Source organism: Armigeres subalbatus, chromosome 2, assembly GCF_024139115.2.
Source record: "Armigeres subalbatus isolate Guangzhou_Male chromosome 2, GZ_Asu_2, whole genome shotgun sequence".
Taxonomy (NCBI): domain Eukaryota; kingdom Metazoa; phylum Arthropoda; class Insecta; order Diptera; family Culicidae; genus Armigeres; species Armigeres subalbatus.
Genome location: NC_085140.1, coordinates 15399111 through 15415016, shown reverse-complemented (window position 1 = coordinate 15415016; position 15906 = coordinate 15399111). Strand labels below are relative to the sequence as shown.

The 15906-nt window shown below is 41.5% G+C and overlaps 1 long non-coding RNA gene across 1 annotated transcript; it reads left to right on the top strand.

Moving 5' to 3' along the window:
• Positions 1-341: 341 nt before the first annotated feature.
• LOC134214050 (uncharacterized) lies at positions 342-15213 on the top strand. The gene is made up of 4 exons (XR_009979628.1): positions 342-455; positions 524-887; positions 948-1475; positions 11769-15213. It is a non-coding gene; the product is annotated as an uncharacterized LOC134214050 (long non-coding RNA).
• The last annotated feature ends 693 nt before the right edge of the window (positions 15214-15906 follow it).

Sequence of the window (15906 nt, the reverse complement as noted above, 5' to 3'; positions counted from 1 at the left end):
TGGCTGTTCACAGCAAAAAAGATTGTAAAGTGCATCGACGTAATCAGACAGATGTACGAAAAAATCGATGTAATAACGATTTTCTAATGCATATTTGAATATATTTGGATGTAATACTACACCGCTTCAAAATTACACAGTTTGCAATTGATAATTTTCTTTTACGTTGCTCCAGTGTACTATTCATATCTAAAATATTTAATATTACACTAAAATAGATGCAACCCAGTCAGCCAAAACAAGTTGTGTAAAATTACACAGGTTTGAATGCTATATTATATTTGAGTAGAATGCAATATTGAATCTCGGCAACACTGGTCAGATTTGCTTTTGGATCGAACCCGAATCGCACGCCATGTTTTTTTACTCGCGAGTGGAAATTGTCGAAAGTGTCGTGCCGGAATAAATTTTATAATATTCTTAAAGAATATCGTTATTCCTACCTAACTTAGAAGGTGAGTCATTGTTTATACCAACTTTCAACATTCCAAATTATTTCGTATGGATTCTGCTTTGTTTCCAGCCAAAAAAAATGGAAAGCTATCGTTAAGCATAATAAAAATTGCGTGACTTGTTGCGGGATTTCTCAATGCGGGCTTGGTATGCGAACGACTGCACCTGGGGAGCGGCATATTGTGGCCACAGCAATTCGATTCGGAGCTTGCCGGAATTTCCGACAGGCTATCTTCTTGTGAGCCACGATTGCACGGCTTTGGTACCGGGTCGGGAGTTTTCCCTCACATTTACAATGGATACATGCACGGTTGGGTGATCACGGCTGCGTCCGTCCGTAGTGAGTCATCAGCGGCACCAGTTCCGAATATTCCCCGACTGTCGACAGCTGATTCGATGAGTTAAACAGCCCGAATGGAAAATAACCGCTTTTGGTAGATATTTGTTAATAATTCTTGTCTTCGAATGCCTTTTCATCTATCTTATTGTTTCAGAAGAGGAAAATCGTGTCTAGATCTTTCGCCGTGGGCCCTAATCAAGGAACCGCTCGGCTGGTATAACCAAGAAAAGTCTGGTATGCCAGGAAAGGTTCGGATAGTTGAAAGAAAAAAAAAACGAATGGCCGGAGCATGTGTCCAAACCACTTTCGAGCGATTTAAAACAAAGGATTGAGCTGGTGTAACCACGGAGAGTTCCGCCAGTCTTCACATATTGGCTGGTTCAGACGAAACGGTCTCCACCTGGGATGCAGCAAAAATAGTTACCTCCACTTCCACATCATCGTTGTCGGCAACATCTTTAATTATAAGTGCTTACGGAAATCAACAGCACATCAGCAGTCCAAGTAATGGAACTTCAGCAGTACCTCCGATATCATGACCACCGCCGTCAATCGATAATCAGAAGACCAGCAATTTCTCTGTGACGGAAGCGGCCGTCGTGTGGTGTCAAATCGTACTGCCCTATTCAACAGTATGACGAAGAACCTACTCACCCAAGCCACTTTTGCAACGCCGAGTCAGGTATTTTTTTAATGTTATTAGTTTTCTTTAGCACCAAGTTCTTTAATCTTAATTAGAAGCATCCTAAGGCTGTGAACCATTCCACCGATTCGTTTAACTTTAAGTTAAAATTTGACACTTCGATGGTTATTTTCCCATCGTGGTTAAAATTTTACTCCGAAGCCGACCCATTTGAGTTTTGACAGATTGATAGTTATTCGGAACGAAATGGATTTGGCGCCAATTTTCTCGCGAACAAAATTTAACTATCGAACTGTCAAATCTAACCATGCTCCGGAGCAGGGTTATTTTTAACCACGGCGAAATAACCATCGAACTGTCAAATTTTAACTAAAAGTTAAACGAATCGGTGGAATGGTTCACAGCCTAAAATCGTTTTTCCTGATCGGTCGGAATATTCCCAGAGAGTTGGTCTAGCATCTAAATAATACACCATTGTTTGTACATTTTCCCGTAAGGACTTACGAAGGGAAGAGGGGGCTGAAAGTACCTATTATAGGTAATAAGTGTTCGCTCCCCTAGAGGATTGCGGTATAGAGTAGAGTGGGGCAAGAGTACGCACTTAGTTTTAATCGATCATGTGGCCCTTATGAAGCAAGCTTCTGCATATCAAATCAGTGTCGATGATTCATATACTCTTCCTTTATGTTACCCAGTGGAAAAAATATTGAAATTATTGAGATTCGTTTTAGTAGAACACTTATTGCAAGACAAGTGAAAAACGCACTCTTACCCCACCGGTGGGGTAAAAGTGCGCATCGGGTGGGGTAAGAGTACGCATTTATCCAATCATGTGCTTTAAGTATATATTAACACAAATAAGAGTTAATAACATTTTATTGATGTTTAATGAGCATATATTAGGGAATGTTTAAAGATTACGTAACTCTTAAAGGGGGAGGGGGTCCTAAAAATGTGCACTTTCATACGAAAAACCATTGTTTTTTATATATACAAAAAACTACAGAGGTAAACATATATATCAGGTTTCGCGTGGCGTATACAAAGGCATTTTCCTTAAAGAAAGTCCACCAATCACGTAACGTAAAATTTGGCTATTTCATCACCCCTCCCCCCCTATCTTACACTATTTGTATGAATCCTCTAAAAATTATATGGATCGTCACACATCTCACAACCCCTCCCAGCTAACCGTTGAGCAATTTATGAATGTTTCTTTTGATTAAATGAAATCATCATTAAGCTGAAATTGTGTTTTCGTACTATGTTTAGGTGTACAACAAGTCCTAATACAATTTAATTATTTCGCTTCAGTGCTTTGTTCGCTAAGTCCTTTCTAACACCAAACTACTTCAACTTATCCTAAAAACTTGTGATAATTTCAATTTCTGTCCCTTTTTTCTTAGTTGTGGATCTTTACGCTTTGGAAGAAGTCTTATTTCGGCCGGAGATACGGGTTTGGCATCATAACTTCAAGATTCATATGCGTACTCTTGCCCCACCGGTTCCTGCGTACTTTTACCCCACAGTCCCAAAAAATATTCAAGTAATGGTTTTGACTTCTTGGAAAACCAACCGGATTGGTGTTCTGTACCATAAAGTACTCTATACAATAGGTTATCGAAATGGTATAATGTTCACCTGATTGAACGTATATATGGTAATGAAATACTAGTTGCGGAAATCCAATTATTTTTAGCAAAATGACCAAAAAGTTATCTAAGTCCATATCTCCCTTGTTGTTTATTCAAATCGTTTACAATTACACATTATAATAGTTGGCCAGAATACCTGTCAAACTGATGCAGTGCTGCTAGTTTATCTTTTTTTATTACTTCAAAAAATCGAAAACGTACTCTTACCCCACGCGCACTCTTGCCCCACTCTACTCTAGTGTTAGCAGTTTCGAGCCAGTTAGTGTTAGTGCAAAAATAACTGGTGTGATTTGCCAAATGCTACACTCAATCACTCACTCATGTATCCTGAGCACCCCTGAGCAAAAATAATCCTTTAGGGATTGCAAAGCGAATCCTTTAGGGATTACAAAGCAAACCCTTTAGGGATTGCGAAACGAATGCTTTAGGGATTACAATTCGAATCGTTAAGGGATTGCAAAGCAAATTCTTTAGGGATTGCAAACCAAATCCTTTAGGGATTGCGAAGCAAATCCTTTAGAAAATTCTTTAGGGATTGCAAAGCGAATACTTTAGGGATTGCGAAGCGAATCCTTTTGGGATTGCAAAAATAATCCTTCAGGGATTGCAAAGCGAATCCTTTAGGGATTACAAAGCAAATCCTTTAGGGATTGCGAAACGAATGCTTTAGGGATTACAAAGCGAATCCATTAGAGATTGCAAAGCGATTTCTTTAGTGATTACAAAGCGAATACTTTAGGGATTGCAATTTGAATCGTTTAGGGATTGCAAAGCAAATCCTTGAGAAAATTCTTTAAGGATTGCAAAGCGAATACTTAAGGGATTGCCAAGCGAATCCTTTTGGGATTGCCAAGCGAATCCTTTTGGGATTGCAAAAATAATCCTTTAGGATTACAAAGCGAATCCTTCAGGAATTGCAAAGCGATGCCTTTAGGGATTGCAAAGTGAATCCTGTAGGGGTTCCAGAGGAAATATTTTAACTATTTCAAAGGGAATCCTTTAGGGATTCCAGAGGGAATCCTTTAGGGATTCCAGAGGGAATCCTTTAGGGATTCCAGAGGGAATCCTTTAGGGATTCCAGAGGGAATCCTTTTGGGGATTCCAGAGGGAATCCTTAAGGGATTCCAGAGGGAATCCTTAAGGGATTCCAGAGGGAATCCTTAAGGGATTCCAGAGGGAATCCTTAAGGGATTCCAGAGGGAATCCTTAAGGGATTCCAGAGGGAATCCTTAAGGGATTCCAGAGGGAATCCTTAAGGGATTCTAGAGGGAATCCTTTGGGGATTCCAGAGGGAATCCTATAGGGATTCCAGAGGGAATCCTATAGGGATTCCAGAGGGAATCCTTTAGGGATTCCTGAGGGAATCCTTTAGGGATTCCTGAGGGAATCCTTTAGGATTCCAGAGGAATCCTTTAGGGATTCCAGAGGAATCCTTTAGGATTCCAGAGGGAATCCTTTAAGGATTCCAGAGGGAATCCTTTAGGGATTCCAGAGGAAATCCTTTAGGGATTCCAGAGGAAATCCTTTAGGGATTCTAGAGGGAATCCTTTAGGGATTCCAGAGGGAATCCTTTAGGATTCCAGAGGAATCCTTTAGGATTCAGAGGAATCCTTTAGGGATTCCAGAGGAATCCTTTAGGGATTCCAGAGGGAACTTTAGGGATTCCAGAGGAATCCTTTAGGGATTCCAGAGGGAATCCTTTAGGGATTCCAGAGGAATCCTTTAGGGATTCCAGAGGGAATCCTTTAGGGATTGCAGAGGGAATCCTTTAGGGATTGCAGAAGAAATCCTTTAGGGATTGCAGAAGAAATTTTTTAGGGATTGCAGAGAGAATCCTCTAGGGATTGCAGAGGGAATCCTTTAGGGATTCCAGAGGGAATCCTTTAGGGATTCCAGAGGGAATCCTTTAGGGATTCCAGAGGGAATCCTTTAGGGATTCCAGAGGGAATCCTTTAGGGATTCCAGAGGGAATCCTTTAGGGATTCCAGAGGGAATCCTTTAGCGATTCCAGAGGAAATCCTTTAGGGATTCCAGAGGGAATCCTTTAGGGATTCCAGAGGGAATCCTTTAGGGATTCCAAAGGGAATCCTCTAGGGATTCCAAAAGGAATCCTTTAGGGATTCCAAAGGGAATCCTTTAGGGATTCCAAAGGGAATCCTTTAGGGATTCCGGAGGGAATCCTTTAGGGATTCCGGAGGGAATCCTTTAGGGATTCCGGAGGGAATCCTTTAGGGATTCCGGAGGGAATCCTTTCGGGATTCCGGAGGGAATCCTTTCGGGATTCCGGAGGGAATCCTTTCGGGATTCCAGAGGGAATCCTTTAGGGATTCCAGAGGGAATCCTTTAGGGATTCCAGAGGGAATCCTTTAGGGATTCCAGAGGGAATCCTTTAGGGATTCTAGAGGGAATCCTTTAGGGATTCTAGAGGGAATCCTTTAGGGATTCCAGAGGGAATCCTTTAGGGATTCCAGAGGGAATCCTTTAGGGATTCCAGAGGGAATCCTTTAGGGATTCCAGAGGGAATCCTTTAGGGATTCCAGAGGGAATCCTTTAGGGATTCCAGAGGGAATCCTTTAGGGATTCCAGAGGGAATCCTTTAGGGATTCCAGAGGGAATCCTTTAGGGATTCCAGAGGGAATCCTTTAGGGATTCCAGAGGGAATCCTTTAGGGATTCCAGAGGGAATCCTTTAGGGATTCCAGAGGGAATCCTTTAGGGATTCCAGAGGGAATCCTTTAGGGATTCCAGAGGGAATCCTTTAGGGATTCCAGAAGGAATCCTTTAGGGATTCCAGAAGGAATCCTTTAGGGATTCCAGAAGGAATCCTTTAGGGATTCCAGAAGGAATCCTTTAGGGATTCCAGAAGGAATCCTTTAGGGATTCCAGAGGGAATTAGGGATTCCAGAGGGAATCCTTTAGGGATTGCAGAGGGAATCCTTTAGGGATTGCAGAAGAAATCCTTTAGGGATTGCAGAGGGAATCCTTTAAGGGATTCCAGAGGGAATCCTTTAAGGGATTCCAGAGGGAATCCTTTAAGGGATTCCAGAGGGAATCCTTTAAGGGATTCCAGAGGGAATCCTTTAAGGGATTCCAGAGGAATCCTTTAGGGATTCCAGAGGAATCCTTTAGATTCCAGAGGAATCCTTTAGGATTTCAGAGGAATCCTTTAGGGATTCCAGAGGAATCCTTTAGGATTCCAGAGGAATCCTTTAGGGATTCCAGAGGGAATCCTTTAGGGATTCCAGAGGGAATCCTTTAGGGATTCCAGAGGGAATCCTTTAGGGATTCCAGAGGGAATCCTTTAGGGATTCCAGAGGGAATCCTTTAGGGATTCCAGAGGGAATCCTTTAGGGATTCCAGAGGGAATCCTTTAGGGATTCCAGAGGGAATCCTTTAGGGATTCCAGAGGGAATCCTTTAGGGATTCCAGAGGGAATCCTTTAGGGATTCCAGAGGGAATCCTTTAGGCATTCCAGAGGAAATCCATTAGGGATTCCAGAGGGAATCCTTTAGGGATTCCAGAGGGAATCCTTTAGGGATTCCAGAGGGAATCCTTTAGGGATTCCAGAGGGAATCCTTAAGGGATTCCAGAGGAATCCTTTAGGGATTCCAGAGGGAATCCTTTAGGGATTCCAGAGGGAATCCTTTAGGGATTCCAGAGGGAATCCTTTAGGGATTCCAGAGGGAATCCTTTAGGGATTCCAGAGGGAATCCTTTAGGGATTCCAGAGGGAATCCTTTAGGGATTCCAGAGGGAATCCTTTAGGGATTCCAGAGGGAATCCTTTAGCGATTCCAGAGGTACTCCTTAAGGGATTCCAGAGGAATCCTTTAGGGATTCCAGAGGGAATCCTTTAGGGATTCCAGAGGGAATCCTTTAGGGATTCCAGAGGGAATCCTTTAGGGATTCCAGAGGGAATCCTTTAGGGATTCCAGAGGGAATCCTTTAGGGATTCCAGAGGGAATCCTTTAGGGATTCCAGAGGGAATCCTTTAGGGATTCCAGAGGGAATCCTTTAGGGATTCCAGAGGGAATCCTTTAGGGATTCCAGAGGGAATCCTTTAGGGATTCCAGAGGGAATCCATTAGGGATTCCAAAGGCAATCCATTAGGAATCCTTTAGAGAATTCTTTAGGGATTGCAAAGCGAATCCTTTAGGGATTGCAAGCGAATCTTTGAGGATTTTAAAGCGAATCCTTTAGGGATTGCAAAGCGAATCCTTTAGGGAGTGCAATGCGAACTTTAAGTGATTACAAAGCGAATACTTTAGGGATTGCAATTCGAATCGTTAAGGGATTGCAAAGCAAATTCTTTAGGGATTGCAAAGCAAATCCTTTAGGCATTGCGAAGCAAATCCTTTAGAAAATTCTTTAGGGATTTCAAAGCGAATACTTAAGGGATTGCGAAGCGAATCCTTTTGGGATTGCAAAATAATCCTTCAGGGATTGCAAAGCGAATCCTTTAGGGATTACAAAGCAAACCCTTTGGGGATTGCGAAACGAATGCTTTAGGGATTACAAAGCGAATCCATTAGGGATTGCAAAGCGATTTCTTTAGTGACAAAGAAGCGAATACTTTGAGGAATCCAAAGGCAATCCTTTAGGCATTGCAAAGCAAATCCCTAAGGGATTGCAAAGCAAATCCTTGAGAAAATTCTTTAGGGATTGCAAAGCGAATACTTAAGGGATTGCCAAGCGAATCCTTTTGGGATTGCAAAAATAATCCTTTAGGATTACAAAGCGAATCCTTCAGGAATTGCAAAGCGATGCCTTTAGGGATTGCAAAGTGAATCCTGTAGAAATTCCAGAGAAAATATTTTAACTATTTCAAAGGGAATCCTTTAGAGATTCCAAAGGGATAATCCTTAGGGATTCCAGAGGGAATCCTTTAGGGATTCCAGACATAATCCTTTAGGGATTCCAGAGATAATCCTTTAGGGATTCCAGAGGGATTCCAGAGGGAATCCTGTAGGGACTCCAGAGGGAATCCTGTAGGGACTCCAGAGGGAATCCTTTAGGGATTCCAGAAGAAATCCATTAGGGATTCCAGGGGATTCCCTCTGGAATCCCTAATGGATTTCCTTTGAATCCTAATGGATTCCTCTGGAATCCCTACAGGATTTCCTCTGGAATCCCTAAAGGATTTCCTCTGGAATCCCTAAAGGATTTCCTCTGGAATCCCTAAAGGATTTCCTCTGGAATCCCTAAAGGATTCCCTCTGGAATCCCTAAAGGATTTCCTCTGGAATCCCTAAAGGATTTTTTCTGGAATCCCTAAAGGATTTCCTCTGGAATCCCTAAAGGATTCCCTCTGGAATCCCTAAAGGAATTCCTCTGGAATCCCTAAAGGATTCCCTCTGGAATCCCTAAAGGATTCCCTCTGGAATCCCTAAAGGATTCCCTCTGGAATCCCTAAAGGATTCCCTCTGGAATCCCTAAAGGATTCCCTCTGGAATCCCTAAAGGATTCCCTCTGGAATCCCTAAAGGAATTCCTCTGGAATCCCTAAAGGATTCCCTCTGGAATCCCTAAAGGAATTCCTCTGGAATCCTAAAGGATTCCTCTGGAATCCCTAAAGGATTCCTCTGGAATCCTAAAGGATTCCCTCTGGAATCTAAAGGATTCCTCTGAATCCCTAAAGGATTCCTCTGGAATCTAAAGGATTCCCTCTGGAATCCCTAAAGGATTCCTCTGGAATCCCTAAAGGATTCCTCTGGAGTCCCTAAAGGATTCCTCTGGAATCCCTAAAGGATTCCTCTGGAATCCCTAAAGGATTCCCTCTGGAATCCCTAAAGGATTCCCTCTGGAATCCCTAAAGGATTCCTCTGAATCCTAAAGGATTCCTCTGGAATCCCTAAAGGATTCCCTCTGAATCCCTAAAGGATTCCTCTGGAATCTCAAAGGATTCCCTCTGAATCCCTAAAGCGATTCCCTCTGGAATCCCTAAAGGATTCCTCTGGAATCGAAAGGATTCCTCTGAATCCTGAAGGATTCCCTCCGGAATCCCTAAAGGATTCCCTCCGGAATCCCTAAAGGATTCCCTCCGGAATCCCTAAAGGATTCCCTCCGGAATCCCTAAAGGATTCCCTCCGGAATCCCTAAAGGATTCCCTCCGGAATCCCTAAAGGATTCCCTCCGGAATCCCTAAAGGATTACCTCTGGAATCTAAAGGATTCCTCCGAATCCTTTAAAGGATTCCCTCCGAATCTAACGGATTCCCTTTGAATCCCTAAAGGATTCCTTTGGAATCGCTAAAGGATTCCCTTTGGAATCGCTAAAGGATTCCCTTTGGAATCGCTAAAGGATTCCCTTTGGAATCGCTAAAGGATTCCCTTTGGAATCGCTAAAGGATTCCCTTTGGAATCGCTAAAGGATTCCCTTTGGAATCCTTAAAGGATTCCCTTTGGAATCCTTAAAGGATTCCCTTTGGAATCCTTAAAGGATTCCCTTTGGAATCCTTAAAGGATTCCCTTTGGAATCCTTAAAGGATTCCCTTTGGAATCCCGAAAGGATTCCTTTGAATCCTAAAGGATTCCTTTGGAATCCCTAAAGGATTCCCTTTGAATCCCTAAAGGATTCCCTTTGAATCTAAAGGATTCCTTTGGAATCCCTAAGGATTCCCTTTGGAATCCCTAAAGGATTCCTTTGGAATCCCTAAAGGATTCCTTTGGAATCCTAAAGGATTCCCTTTGGAATCCCTAAAGGATTCCTTTGGAATCTAAAGGATTCCCTTTGGAATCCCTAAAGGATTCCCTTTGGAATCTAAAGGATTCCTTTGGAATCCCTAAAGGATTCCCTTTGGAATCCTAAAGGATTCCTTTGGAATCCTAAAGGATTCCCTTTGGAATCCTAAAGGATTCCTTTGGAATCCCTAAAGTTCCCTTGAATCCTAAAGGATTCCCTTTGGAATCTAAAGGATTCCTTTGGAATCCCTAAAGGATTCCTTTGGAATCTAAAGGATTCCTTTGGAATCCCTAAAGGATTCCTTTGGAATCTAAAGGATTCCCTTTGAATCTAAAGGATTCCCTTTGGAATCTAAAGATTCCTTTGGAATCTAAAGGATTCCCTTTGAATCCCTAAAGGATTCCTTTGGAATCTAAAGGATTCCTTTGGAATCTAAAGGATTCCTTTGGAATCCCTAAAGGATTCCCTTGAATCCCTAAAGGATTCCTTTGGAATCTAAAGGATTCCCTTTGGAATCCCTAAAGATTCCCTTTGAATCTAAAGGATTCCTTTGGAATCTAAAGGATTCCTTTGGAATCCCTAAGGATTCCTTTGGAATCCTAAAGGATTCCCTTTGGAATCTAAAGGATTCCCTTTGAATCTAAAGGATTCCTTTGGAATCCTAAAGGATTCCCTTTGGAATCCCTAAAGGATTCCTTTGGAATCCCTAAAGGATTCCCTTTGAATCCTAAAGGATTCCCTTGAATCCTAAAGGATTCCCTTTGGAATCCCTAAAGGATTCCTTTGGAATCTAAAGGATTCCCTTTGAATCTAAAGGATTCCTTTGGAATCTAAAGGATTCCTTTGGAATCCCTAAAGGATTCCCTTTGGAATCCTAAAGGATTCCTTTGGAATCTAAAGGATTCCTTTGGAATCTAAAGGATTCCTTTGGAATCTAAAGGATTCCTTTGGAATCTAAAGGATTCCCTTGGAATCCCTAAAGGATTCCCTTTTGGAATCCCTAAAGGATTCCCTTTGGAATCTAAGGATTCCTTTGGAATCCCTAAAGGATTCCCTTTGGAACCCCTAATCCCTTTGGAATCCCTACAGGATTCCCTTTGGAATCCCTACAGGATTCCCTTTGGAATCCCTAAAGGATTCCCTTTGGAATCCCTAAAGGATTCCCTTTGGAATCCCTTCAGGATTCCCTTTGGAATCCCTACAGGATTCCCTTTGGAATCCCTAAAGGATTCCCTCTGGTATCCCTAAATGATTCCCTTTTGGAATCCCTAAAGGATTCACTTTCCCTCTAAAACATTGCTGAAGGATTTCCGTAGGAGTACTTGGAGGGTTCTTTTCGGAGTCCCTGAAAGAATCGCTGTGGAATCTCTGAAGGAATTGATTTGGAATTTCTTGAAGAAATCGCTAAAGAATTGCCGTCGGAATCCTTACAGAATTACCTTCGGAATCTTTGAATCCCTAAAGGGTTCTCTAAAGAAATCCCTTAAGGATTCCCCAAAGAAATCCCTAAAGTACAGTGACTATAATAACAGTGTCGTCAAGTGTCAGAATTGGAACAGAGTCGTCTGTCAGTTTCATACAAATGCGTGTTCCAAACGTGCAGGAGACCTGTCAAACGTGGCACATAGTGGAACTTTTCTTATAGGACTCTACCCTAAAAGAATTCCTAAAGTTATCCCTAAAGGATTCCCTTCGGAATCCCTGAAGGACTCTTGTCGGAAAGCATTTATGATTTGTGCCGAAATCTCTGAAAAAATGATTCCAAGATTTTTCTGGTATTCTGGAAAAATCCATTATCAGCCTTTACAAGATAAGCAATTTCTTCGGATTTCCAAAAGGGGTTCTTTTTAGGATTCCAGAAGGTCGGAATCCTAGAAGGATTTCCTTCGGCCCCCACCGGCAGGATTAGTTTTGTTCTTTTCTATTCTATAAATATCTTTAAGGACCATCTTAAATAAACCGCTCTTCACCAACCCTACTAAAATATGCTTCGTTTTTCAGCATTTGACATCACATGGCACCGATTTTCGTGCCGCTGTTAATCAGGAAAAAGCATCATCAAGAAAGCAACTGCTGCCTTTGCGAATTTAAGAAATATCTGGAAAACCAGGCAGATAAGTGAACGCACCAAAATACGAATTTTCAACTCTAACGTGAAATCTGTGCTGTTATACGCTAGCGAAACATTGTGTGTATCAGTGGAGAATACTCAACGGCTGCAGGTGTTCATTAACAGATGCCTGCGGTATATAATTCGGGCCTGGTGGCCTCACAACTGGATCTCTAAAAACGAGCTCCATCGTCGTTGTCACCAGAGGCCGATAGCAACAAAAATTCGGGATCGGAAGTGGAGCTGGGTCGGCCACACTCTACGTAGGGGCGGAAACGAAATCTGTAAACAAGCATTAGACTGGAACCCAGCGGGACATCGCAGCAGAGGCAGACCCAGAGGATCATGGTGGCGAAGCCTCAATAAAGAAATAAAAGAAGTCGACCGAAATCTACCTGGCAACAGGTTAAAGCGACAGCCGGGCAACATGCAGGACAAGTATTAGGAAGAAGTGCGGAAAAAAATGTAGGAATTGTAGCTAGACTGGGCCGTAGAAATGAGAGTTCACGATTCAGATCAAGGTTTAGAGGGAGAAGTCGGAGTTATGATCGGTACCGGTCGAGGAGTAGAAGCGGAAATGGTTATGACCGAGGTTATGACAAGGGTTCAGGTAGAAAAGAAAAACCTTTATATTTATGTAAAAAAAACTGGACATACAAGAAAGTATTGCTATCGTCTAAAAGAACGGAGTCCTCTAAACAGTAAAAGTAATGTTAAATTTGTAGATTCACCTAAACCAGGCAGCTCTGGACTATTTAGATTGAAAGTAGATATGGAGACAGATGATGAAGAAGAAACTTTAGGCTGCCTTAGGGCCGATGCCCACGTAGCGTTTTTTCAACTCTGCGTGCACGTGGCGTTGAAAAAACGCAGGTGTGCATCGGTGCGGCGACGCTGCGTTACCGCTTTTTTCCGATACACACATGCGTCCTTTTAACGCCGTGTGCACGCAGCGTTGAAAAGACGCTACGTGGGCATCGGGCCTTATGATTTCGTCGGTCAACAAAATTAGTGAACCTTGTTATGTTGAGCCAAAAGTTGAAAGGAAATATTTGAAAATGGCAATAGATTGTGGTTCTTCAGCGTTATTTCAGAGAAGACGTTTTTGAGAGAGTTTAAGCATTGTATGCTAGAAAAATGCAGTAGGCTTTTAGTGGTGATTGACGGAAATCGATTTAAAGTTTTGGGCAAGTTCACGGTTTTAGTTCAGCTGAATAACAGTCTTCACGAAAACATGAACCGCGTTTAAACAAGTGCAGTTTTCCCGTGTGCAAGTTCGCACTCAAACATGCATACTAGATCCAAACCGAGTTCATCATAAACCGAACCAAAATCGCACCCGGTTTGAACACGAGTGTGCGCCCAAGTTCAAACACACGGGTTTGAACATGGAAGTTTAAACATCAGTTTACACACAGCATGCTGTTCATCTGTTCATATTGGTCAAGTGGTTTCTCTTCTTGAGTAGCGGTGATGGCCCAGTGGAAACTCGTTTGACGTTCACTCAGGGCACTAGTGTTTGAATCCTTGTCTTTGCATTTTTTTAGAAATGGCATATGAATAGTTTTAGTTTTATAAATGCCACTTTTCAGCCCTTATCAGGTGGTGAAATAACTGAATAAGATACTTAAACGCCTACCCACAGTTTGCGCTTGGTCCCGATATCTCAATATCACAACATTTTTTACTCAACATTTTGCATAAAATCTTCAGATATTATTCTTAATGCTCATAACAACTGAATATTAAGTAAGTAGAATAAATTATCAAAGTAAGTAGAATAAACGTGTCAGAAAAATCTTATCCCAAAATTTTAGAAATATGAACTAATTAGTTTTTTGGTGGTTGCAGAATCCCTTAATCCTGAGAAGCATTGCTTTCAGAACCTCGAAAATAGAACAAAAAGTTCCGCCCAGAGCAGATTCGAACCTAAGACGTCATGAATGAAAGGCCTGAATCAAGGCCTCACCTCTATAAACGCTTCGTTATGCAAGTGCAAAAAATGTGCACAACATGTTTCAGTTTTTTAATCATACCTTCATTGAAGTTCGGTTAACTTCTCTTATTCGAGATATGAATAACAAGGCTGGGAAACGTGAAGAATCAACAATAGTTTCCCTAGCAACCCTTTCATTTACCCAAGCGTATCATTCTCGTGTGCAAGCGCACATGTTTGAACCCAAGTTTAAACTCGATGTTTGAACATTGTACATTGCGCCTGGGTGTATCGTAGTTCAGGTTCGTGTTCAGATTGCTATGTGCAAGTTCGAACATAGCAAGCAATGTTTGATGTGGTGCAAAAACTTACGTGAACATCTCACACATGTTGCACCTTGAAGACTGCTGAATAACATTCAACATTATCTTCAACTAGCGGCCCTGAGTTGTGACAATGATTTCGTTCCACTGTTAGTGCGTACGTAGTAAGTGCCCTACAACTCTCGCCAGAAGCGCAGTTTTATATTTTGTAGAGAAAGTTCAGCAACAGCAGAGCAACCAACAGTAACCATTGAGAATCCCTGTAAAAGCATACCACCCGCAGGACGAAATGATATTGCCTGTAGCAGCCACCTTACTGAATCAGCGGATCAAGTTTTTCGGAACAACAAACGACAATGTGAAGATGATGTATTGTCTATCCGGAACAAATTTATATTAACGCTTTTATACCGAAGTTGGATTTTTCTCCAGATAAAGGCAACTTTCCCAACTTCGGAAGTAGTGCGCTGGATTCACATAGATGCGCTAAACAACGCATTAATTAGTTTGACAGATAAAACTTCGGAAGAAAGTTCGGTTCGGAAGTCCCGACTTCCGAATTCTAAGTTGATGCTATGCCGACAATACCTATCAATAGTGATACTGACTCCAGAGAGTGAAATTCTATGGTTTTGTGTCAGAATCGAACATTTTTGATGAGGTCAGTATGGAAGCATCCCAATTGCCTAGAACGGCTATCGAAAAGGAAAATTAAAAAAAATCGAAAGAATGATTTTATCTATTATTAGTATAAGTGAATGATTTTGAAATTTGAATAGATTAAGTCTATGTTTGGAAAATTTATGTAAAGATTTTGATGAAGTTAATACTAAGTATTCTCGAATAAAATGTTTATTTGCATATCAGTGAAATTTAAAATAATGGATTTTTCAAGACATTGTCTTGAAGGGATGACGAGTTGTTATAACCAGAAGTTCGAAGTCGGTATAATCGCAAACGCCAGTTCAGACTGTAGGCGGTAAAGTGGCAAATGCATGTTAAACAATAAGAGAGATAGATAAACAGAATAGAATGAAAGAGATATCGAGTAAAGGAAATATAGATGTGTAAAGTGAATAGGAGTAATAAATGAGTTTTGTCTCTTGCTTGAACTGTTAATCAGTGAAGTTTGGTTTTACTTTTATTGCGAAAGAAGTTCTTTTAAAATTTGTAAGAGCAAGATTACCGGTGGTGAGTTTAGGCCGTTTGGCAGCGCAGTATAATTACTTGACACTTTACCGGTCGCTACTAAACGCGCTGCTATAACAGTAGCGCGACTGACAGGTGACCAAATTTGGTAGCGCGATAAGAGCGCTGCTATTTGATGAACTGTAAACTGTCAAACGTCACCGGTACGGAATACAGCAACCAAATTGAGAGCCGAAAATAGTGACCGATACGGAAACGAGTGACGAAACTAAAATGAAAGCGCTGTGCGGGTGATTAAAATGCTCGCGACCGATAATGATGCTCTAAGTTATTATAGTTACAATACGTTCAACCATCGAGAAACAATATATCCTATTGTATACCGCAGAGCATATGATAATTCAATTGTTTACACTGTTGATCCTTTGGTACTATTTTATCCAGGTATAACACTATGGGTATCCGAGCCTTCTTTAAAAAGTTCGATTTTGAAGTGAATGATAACCTTTCGGAACAATTTTGTAAAGGCAAAAAATAAACCTTCCATACAAAAAATGTTACGCAAGGGAGGAGGGGAGGTTCCAAAATCATCAAATTTAGCGTTTCGTAATTTGTGAATAA